The following is an 8,981-nucleotide window of genomic DNA, read 5'->3' on the forward strand; positions in this document are numbered from 1 at the left end:
CGACATTCAATTTCAACAGAGTCTGGTGCAGTCAACAATGGCAGCACACAAATAGACTTGCAGGGGGTCTTATTCTATCACATTCCAAAGCTGTAAAATGTCTGAGGTCTTTTCCTTCTGGGAATGTTTCTGTAGTTTAACTTGAGTTTTAAGTGAGTTGTGGGTTTACATGCATGTGGTGGAGAAGGTTGGATTTATTTTACAGATATAGGGCAGTCACTGGATACCGAGAAACAAGGCACATTTCCTTATCCAGTGGAGGGTGTCTGGTGGTTTTGTTACTTCTTAGAAAAGAGTTTTAGAATAACAAGTACCTCAGTGCTTTACAATATTGGTCAGGTTTAGGTTTATAAGAACTATTCAAACATGGAGTTTTAACAATAAAAATATTCATTAAACAGTATTAATTGTAGAAGCAATAAAGAAAACACAAACTGAGGTAATTCTGGGAATGGAAAATCTGAGTAAGCAAAAGGGAACTACAGATACAAGCATCACCAACAGATTGAAAGAAATGAAAGAGAGATTCTCTGGCATTGAAGATAGGATAGAAGAAGTAGATCCATAAATCAAAGAAAATGTTAAATCTAAAAAATTTCTAACATAAAATATCCAATAAATCTGGGACACTATGAAAAGGAGGAAAAAGGAGACGAATTCCAGGTCAAAAAACCCAGAAAACATATGTAGCAAAATTATAGAAGAAAATTTTCTTAACCTAAAGAAGGAAAGGCAAATAAAAGTACAAGAAGCTTATAGAACACCAAATAGATTGGATCATAAAAGAAAATCCGCTTTCCACACAATAGTCAAAACACTAAACATACAAGGATAAGGGTTTATCTATCTTGTTGAGTTTCTCAAAGAGCCAACTTTTTGTTTTGTTAATTGTTTGTATTGTTTTCTTTGTTTCTATTTTATTGGTTTCAGCCCTCTAATTGTTTTTTGCGATCAACTCCTCTTAGGTGTGCTTACTTCTTTTTTGTTCTAGAGCTTTCAGATATGAAGTTAAGTTGCCAGTATGAGACTTCTTCAATTTTTTTTATGTAAGCACTTACTGGTATGAACTGTCCACTTAGCACAGCCTTCATTATGCCCCATATATTTTGGTATGCTGTGTATTTATTTCATTGAATTCTAGGAAATCTTTCTTTCTTTCTATTTGACCATTTTTCATTCAGGAAAGAGCTGCTCAGTTTCCATGATTTTGTAAGTTTTCTATCTTTTCTGTTGTCATTGATATCCAGCTTTAACCCATGTTGGTCTGATAGTATGCAGAGAGTTGTTTCATTCTTTTTGTATCTGTTGAGACTTGCTTTGTGTCTGAATTTGTGATCAATTTTGTAGGATATTTCATGGGATATAGATTGAAACTTATATGATTTTGTGTTGGGTTAAATGTCATGTGAAACTCTGTTAGGTCCATTTGACATATAATGTCTGTTAGTTCCAGTATATCTGTGTTTAGTTTTTGTCTGGATGACCTGTCCAGTGATGAGAGTGGGGTATTAAAGTCTTCCACTATCAGTATGTGAAGATCAGGATGTGATTTAAACTATAGTGTCTATCTTTGGTATTGAAGCCTGTTGCTGGGATGCAGCAGAATTATGAATCCTGTTTTATTACCCATTCTGTTAGTCTGTCTTTTTATTAGAAAATTGAGATCATTGATATTGAGAGACATCAATGATTATAGATTACTGTTATTCTGTTGTTGACGATGGTGGTGGGGTTGGGTGTGAGTGTGTGTATATGTGTGTGTGTGTGTGTGTGTGTGTGTGTGTGTGTGTGTATTTCTTTTGAGTTTTCAGGTGTGAGATTATTTTCTGTGTCTTCATGGGTATAGTTAACTTCCTTATGTTATAGCATATTATTTTAAGGAGTGTTGCATTTGTTCAAGTTACATTTGTTTAACTCTGTGAAGCTGTGTTACTTTGCCTGTCTAAAACACCAGATGGTCTAATAAAGAGCTGACTGGCCAATTGTGAGGCAGGGGAAAGGACAGACAGAGATGGCAGGAAGAGAGAATAAAAAGGAGAAATCTGGGAGGAAAGAGAAGAAGAAAGAGCAAGAGAAAAGGAGAGGAGGATGCTCGGGGCCAGCCACCCAGTCACAGAGTAAGAGTGAAAGTAAGATACACAGAAGAAAAGGAAAAAGCTCAGAGGCAAAAAGTAGATGGAATAATTTAAAGTTAAGAAAGGCTGCCAAGATACAAGCCAAGCTTAGGCCGGGCATTCATAAGTAGTTACAAGACTCTATGTATAATTTATTTGAGGGCTGGGTGACAGGCCCCCCAAAAGAGGTACTGCTGTTCAGCTGGCAGTGCTAAATTTAAAAAATGGCAATCTTAGTAAAACCTGATTCCTACATCTAGAATGGCTGAATGCAGTTCCTGGTCGCACATCTCTGATAAGGATGAGAGCTGTAGGTGGGCAGAGCCAGCCTAGAGAGCCTTGTGGAGGATTCAGGTGTAGGTTAGCAGTTTAAAACTTTGCTCACAAGATCAAAAAAAGGCTAAGGAATACACAGTAAAAGAGGTCCAGATGAAAAAACAAAAACCTCTAAGCAGGTTTCAGTGTGTTGAACAATGTGTATAGGCTTAAGAAAGAAAGAAAAAGGGTATTAACAGTCATAGAAATAAATAAATAGTTTAAAAATAATGAAGTCTTTAAGGAAACAGTAAAAGTAATATAAAAGAAAAAAGCCACATAAGATGGTAAATATACAGGGAGTCTGAATCCTGTACGTTATTGTGTTGATTTTGAATGTTTTTGAATGCTGACAAGCAGACAATAACTGCTCAGAGATGTGAGATTGTGAACTAGACTGCTAACTGAAGCAATTCAGAAACTTTAGAAATAACTTAACTTTAAAAAATAAGTAGAAAATTATATTTGTCAAATGGAGATCAAAAAATGCTTTGGAGTTTTGTTCCCATAGGAGATGAGAGACTGTGGATCCTTTGGGAATCAGGTGTGACCAAGTGAGACCTCCTTGACAGGTGATATCTATCAACAAAGGTTATAGCTGATCTTCCCAGAACTTGGCCATTATCTCAAATTTTCCCAGGGACGCTAAAGATGCTTTTTCCACAGACAATAGGAAGCAGTTTGAAGAATACTACACCCACATTTCCAAGAGATGGGGTGGGTCATCTTTGGTTATTTGGTAGGTTGTGGATGTTTATCACGTAGGTCAATATAGTATATTGATATAAATTTAAAGTTATTTTTGTTACACTGTATATATGTTTGTATTCTTGAGGGGGGGCATATTGTGCCTATGTAGGTCATTTAAAAATGCAATGAGCCAGGCGGTGGTGGCAGAGGCAGAGCCAGGTGGATCTCTGTGAGTTCAGTGCCAGCCTGTTCTACAGAGCAAGATCCAGGACAGTCAGGGCTTCACAGAAACGGTGTCTCACAAAAAAAAAAAAAAAAAAAAAAAAAAAAAAGGTAAAATTGCAATGAATAATTAAGAATTGAGGTTAGTAGTAAATCTATAATAATCAAACTTGCAGTCACATTAGATATATTTTCTAGATTAAATAGGTATATTTTAGATAGATACATGGTTTTCAAACACTTCAAAGACCTACAGAATATGTCATTTAAAATGTTTTGTGAACCCAAAGTTTTCCATGACAATGAGACACATCTGCTCCTGGCAGCATCAATTCACTTCAGAGCTAATGGGCATTGAAGAAACTCCATATATGGAATTTGCTTTCACTGTGGCAAAGTTAGCCACTGGGCAAAGAAACTGTTCTTGCCTTTGACTGTTGACAATATGCTGTGCAGACTGGACATGCAGGACCTACAGGAAAAAGACTATTGAACTTGGCCAAAACAAGGCAGAACAGTCCTTAAAATCCCTGCTTCACAGAAAAGTCTGACAGATATTCTGCAGGACACAGAGGAAAGTGACTGACAAGCTTTGTCAATATAGGTGGGAGAGTCTTTCAAATTTCCTGCTTCATTAAAAAGTCTGCCATATACTATGGACCTGTAGTCTGAAGATGGATGCCCCAATGTTAAAGAGGATCTTTGGGTGACTGTCCAGGCAGTCATATGTCTCTGTCATTTCTAGAGTTTTTAGAAGCTGTTTGCAATGTTCTTTTTGTTTACTCAGACAATATTATATCCTTTTTGGGCCTTTGATGGAGTTGAAGACTAGATAACTATAGTTGTAGTTGTCCTTAGATATGATAGAAAGTAAATTAGATATAAAATTTTGGATTTAAGATAGGATAAATTATGGAGTATTTTCTTTAAATTTACCAGACATAATGAATTGGAATTTAGTACATTGTGAATGTAATCTTTACTTGATAATTGTTCTAATTGTATAGAGTCTTAGTATGTTAAGGTTAAAACCTTTCATTTAGAAAAAAATGGGGGAAATTCTTTTAGGAAAAAAAAAAAAAACTTTTAAGCCTATTTAGAAAAAAAGGAGAAATGTTGGGGAATGTTATTTTAAAGTGTGTTACATTTTTTCCTACTGCTTTTGTGAACAATTTAAAGATGTGTTTGATAAAGTAAAATTAACCTGTGAGCAGAAGGCTGAGTTAGCAAGTATCTGACAGGAAGTGGCAGGGTGGAAGCACATGTAGCAAGGTTTTTTAAGTGGGAGCTGAGAGAAGGACATTGGTTTTTTGGAAGATGCCAGCAAACAGAGAAGGTTAGCTACTTGATATCCAGCCTCCTACTGCAGGTTAATTTTATTTAATTAGACATATCCTTAATTGTTAATAAAAGCAGTAGAAAAATGCAGCACACTCTGAAATAATATTCCCCAACATCCTTAGGTTGGAGATTTCCTTCTAGCACCTTCTGTAAGGCTGGATTTGTAGATAAATATTATTTAAATTTGACTTTATCATGGAATATCTTATTTTCCCCATATATTTTGCTTAAAAATTTTGTTGGGGTGCTGCAGAGATGGCTCAGCAGTTAAGAGCATTGGCTGCTCTTCCAGAGGACTTGGGTTCAACTCCCAGCACTCAAAACTACCTATAACTCCAGTTTCAGGGGACCGAAAATTCTCATGGCAAAACACTAATTCACATTTAAAAATACTGGGTAGAGTAATCTAGGCTGGAATCTGTGGTTTCTTAGATTCTGCAGTACATCTCTCCAGGCTCTTCTGATTTTTAGAGTCTCCATTGAGAAGTCAGGTATAATTCTAATAGGTCTGCCTTGTATGTTAGTTGGTTGTTTTGGGGGTTTTTGGGTTTCTTTTTTGGTTTTTGTTTGTTTGTTTGCCTTGCAGCTTTTAATATTTTTTTGTTCTGTGTGTTTAATGTCTTTTTTTAATTTATTTACTTTTATTTTATGTGCATTGGTGTTTTGCCTGCAGGTCAGATCTTTGAGTTTACAGACAGTTGTTAGCTGCCATGTGGGTGCTGGGATTTGAACCTGGGTCCTTAACCACTGAGCTATCTTTCCAGCCCCCATGTTTAATGTCTTGATTATTATGTGTCAAGGATTTTTCCTTACCTGGTTCAACATATTTGGTGAGCTGCATCCTTCTTGTCTCTGAATAGGTCTCTCCTTTAGGTTAGGAAAATTTTCTCCTATGATTTTGCTGATAATATTTTCTGGGTCTTTGAGCCTGTATTCTTCTCCTCCCACTATTCTTAGTATTCCTAGATCTTTTCATAATGTCCCAGATTTCCTGGACATTATATCAGAAGTCTTTTAGATTTATCATTTTCTTTGACTGGTGCACCCATTTCTTCTATTGTATCTTCAGTGCCCAAGATTCTTCCATCTCTTGTATTCTGTTGGTGAAATTTGACTCTGTAAGTTTCTTTTCAGATCCCAAAGTTTTCACTGCCAGAATTCCTTAGTTTGAGCTTTCTTTATTGTGTCTATGTCTATTTTCAGATCTTAAGCAGTTTTGTTAGTTTCTTTCAACCATGTTTGTTTGTAATGGCCCTCTTTAATGGACTTCTTCTTCTTTGAGGACCTCTATCATATTCATAAAAGCTGTTTTAAGGTCTTCCTGTGTTTCAGCTATCTTGGAATATTCAGGGTCTGCTCTGTAGGATAGCTTGTACTCTGGCTGAGACATGTTACCCTGGCTTTTACTGATGTGTTCTAGGTTTGGGGTGGTTATAGGTCTAGTTGCTGATTTCTGGGTTTGTCGTTGTTCAGTTGCTGTTCTGTTACTTGGTTTCTGTTTCCTCTCTGGATTTTCGGAGAGTGTGATGGCCATGTTTTGTTTATTGTACCATCCTGCTCAGCTGATGGAATCACAAAGAATGCTTGCTTGTGTGGGAGGCAGGGGAAAGGGGAGGCCAGGAGCAGATCTCTTTTGCAATGCTAGGGCCAATCCTGAGGACTGGGTCTAGGGTAACAGAGAGGCAGCCTACATGGTCTCCTGGCATGGGTGGCCTGTGGTTGAGCAGGGGGTGTCCACCTGAGTTGGGGCTGGAACACAGCAATAAGGTGGGGAGGGGATGCCAGGGTGGAGGGTCTGTGGGGTCCACAGGAAATGTGCACAGGGTGGAGGGAAGGCTGGTGTTCGTTACAGCATTAGAGATGAGACTAGGTGATTGAGTCTGGGGGAACAGAGATAAAGGAGAAGGCCTATGGGCAGCCTCTCCACTCCTTCTAAATAGAACTCAATTCTCTTGTTTAATTTTCTGTCTCATGTATAGACCTTTGTAACTTGGTAAAGCAAAATGAGATATTGGATGAAGTGTTTTCATACTACTAAAATCTACCTGCATAAATAATACAATCCAAGTCCCAGAGATCTCAGCTATCAGTCAGTCAAGCTTTCACTATAGAGAAATTAACCAATATAAATTTGAGCTGGAGTTTGTCATCTTTGTAATTTTATAATAAGTGGATACATCTTCCCTAATCCCAAAGATGCCCTATATTTTCCTCTCCTACATACCCATTCCCACCTTCAAGTCTTAGCCTCATTCCTGTTTTAGTTTCTGGGTTAAGTTGGAACAGGTCCTGGATGTGCTGCATCCTTTCAGATTAACAAAATTTTACTCTGATCTCCCAAGGTCATTAATGGTGTCCAGTCTCTTATATGATAAGCTGTAGTGTTTAGTTTGGGGTTTTTGTTTTCCTGTGTCCTTGGATAGAACATTGGAAAGTGTCTTCCCAAATCTGGTCTCTGTAAGGTGACTAGATAAACATTACAATAACTGAGCTATCTCTTTTGAATGTGGATTTTTCTTACTAAAAAGTGATTCTTGCACTTTTCAAAATAAGAAGTTGATGGATTCCTCCTTAGGTTTCTAGCTCCCATTCTTTCTTCCATTGTATTATATGTCCTAGAAATAAATACAACCTGTAGTACTAGTCAAACACTAATCAACCACTTTAGGAGGTGGGGCAAGAAGAAGAAAATATTTTACTGAAGTAAGTCTTTGAAGTGGTTCTAGGCATTATAAACATTTCCCCTTTTATTTCTTGGAGAGATGAAAGAATCAGTTTCCTTCTGCCACTTATTTCTGCCATGATATTCTTTCTTACCCCAAGCCTAGGAATAGCCATGCCAAGCAGCCATCAAATGATATCTCTTGATATTTTTATTAGTATTTGAGGAACCCACGAGAGATCTGAGTGAGTTTTTATTTTTGTGATACCTTTGTAGGAGGTAGGAGTTGTGGACTTTCCCTCTGGTACAGAACATATGACATTTGCCTTCCTGGGTCCAGTTTACTCCATTAAATTTAGTTATTTTCCCATTCCATATACTTACCTACAACTTCATGATTTCATATTTAGTATACCACATTTTCATTATCCAGCCATCTGCTTAGGGAATTCATGTGGTTTACATTTCATAGCTATAGTGAAGAGAGTGGTAATGGTACAGTTGGACCATATACCAAGGAGTGGTGTATATGGGTCATGTGGTGAATTTACTGCTTTCTATTCCTTAAGTGTGCCATTTAGACTTTGTGTCTGTTTAGTTGATACAGTCAATATGTGGTGTCTCTGCTACACACACACACACACACACACACACACACACACACACTACACACTTGTTTCAAGAAGACCCTCTGTAATTGGCATCGTGATCTATGAAGAACTGCAATGAGTGGTGACTTCAGCACAGACAGTGGGGCGGGAGGCAGGACAGAATTGTAATGCTGTCGGGTCCTGTGTCAAACAGGGGACAACGGACCACACATTTCTATAGGTGCAGACTCTGTAAAAGTTGTGACCTTGCCCTGTCCTGAAGAGCCGGAAGATACTGGTAAGATTTAAGGCTCTTCTGTTTGCTTCCAAAAGACCAAACATCACTTCTGCCCCATATTTTCATGTACTATTATCCAGTTGTAAGTTTCCTGATGTTGAGAACTTAAACGAGGAAAAGTATATTTGTTCAGCATTCCAGAGGTATCTCTCAAAGCTATGTCAGAGAAGCTCCTTTTATCACTAGTTGGCAGTTAACAGAGAACGTCACAAGTAGCCAAAGTACAGAGGATTATAAACTCTAAGGAGATCAGCTGTAAATGGGACAGCAATATCATACCCCTTCCTCCCAAGGACGAGTATCATTGTAGAAGATGGGGATGAAAGACTGTAAAAGCCAGAGGCAGTAGATGGCTACAAGTAAACAGTGTCTTCTGGGCACAATGCAACAACTATACATATTAATTCATACATGTTGGGACACCATGCACAAGACCTGTGCAAGTTCAAGTCAGACAAAATCCCAGTGTGTATTGGGATGGACAGGCATGGCATCCCATTCCTATCTAGGAGATAATTATAATTGATAGCTGTCAGAAGAGGGAGTGTTAGTTTTTATGAGTGTGTAGATAGAGTAAGCATAACACATTTACAGGTCTGTGAGTAGCTAACAGTATGTTGGAAACACTAGTGAGACACAATGGCTTTTTTGAGACAGTGAGAACACCAACTTGAATGGTATGTTATGAGAGTAAATCTGGAGGGAGATAGGAGAAAGGGATAAAGATGTTTAAGTACAGTGTATGAAAG

This window comes from Onychomys torridus, chromosome 12 (assembly GCF_903995425.1).
Source record: "Onychomys torridus chromosome 12, mOncTor1.1, whole genome shotgun sequence".
NCBI classification, from domain to species: Eukaryota; Metazoa; Chordata; class Mammalia; order Rodentia; family Cricetidae; genus Onychomys; species Onychomys torridus.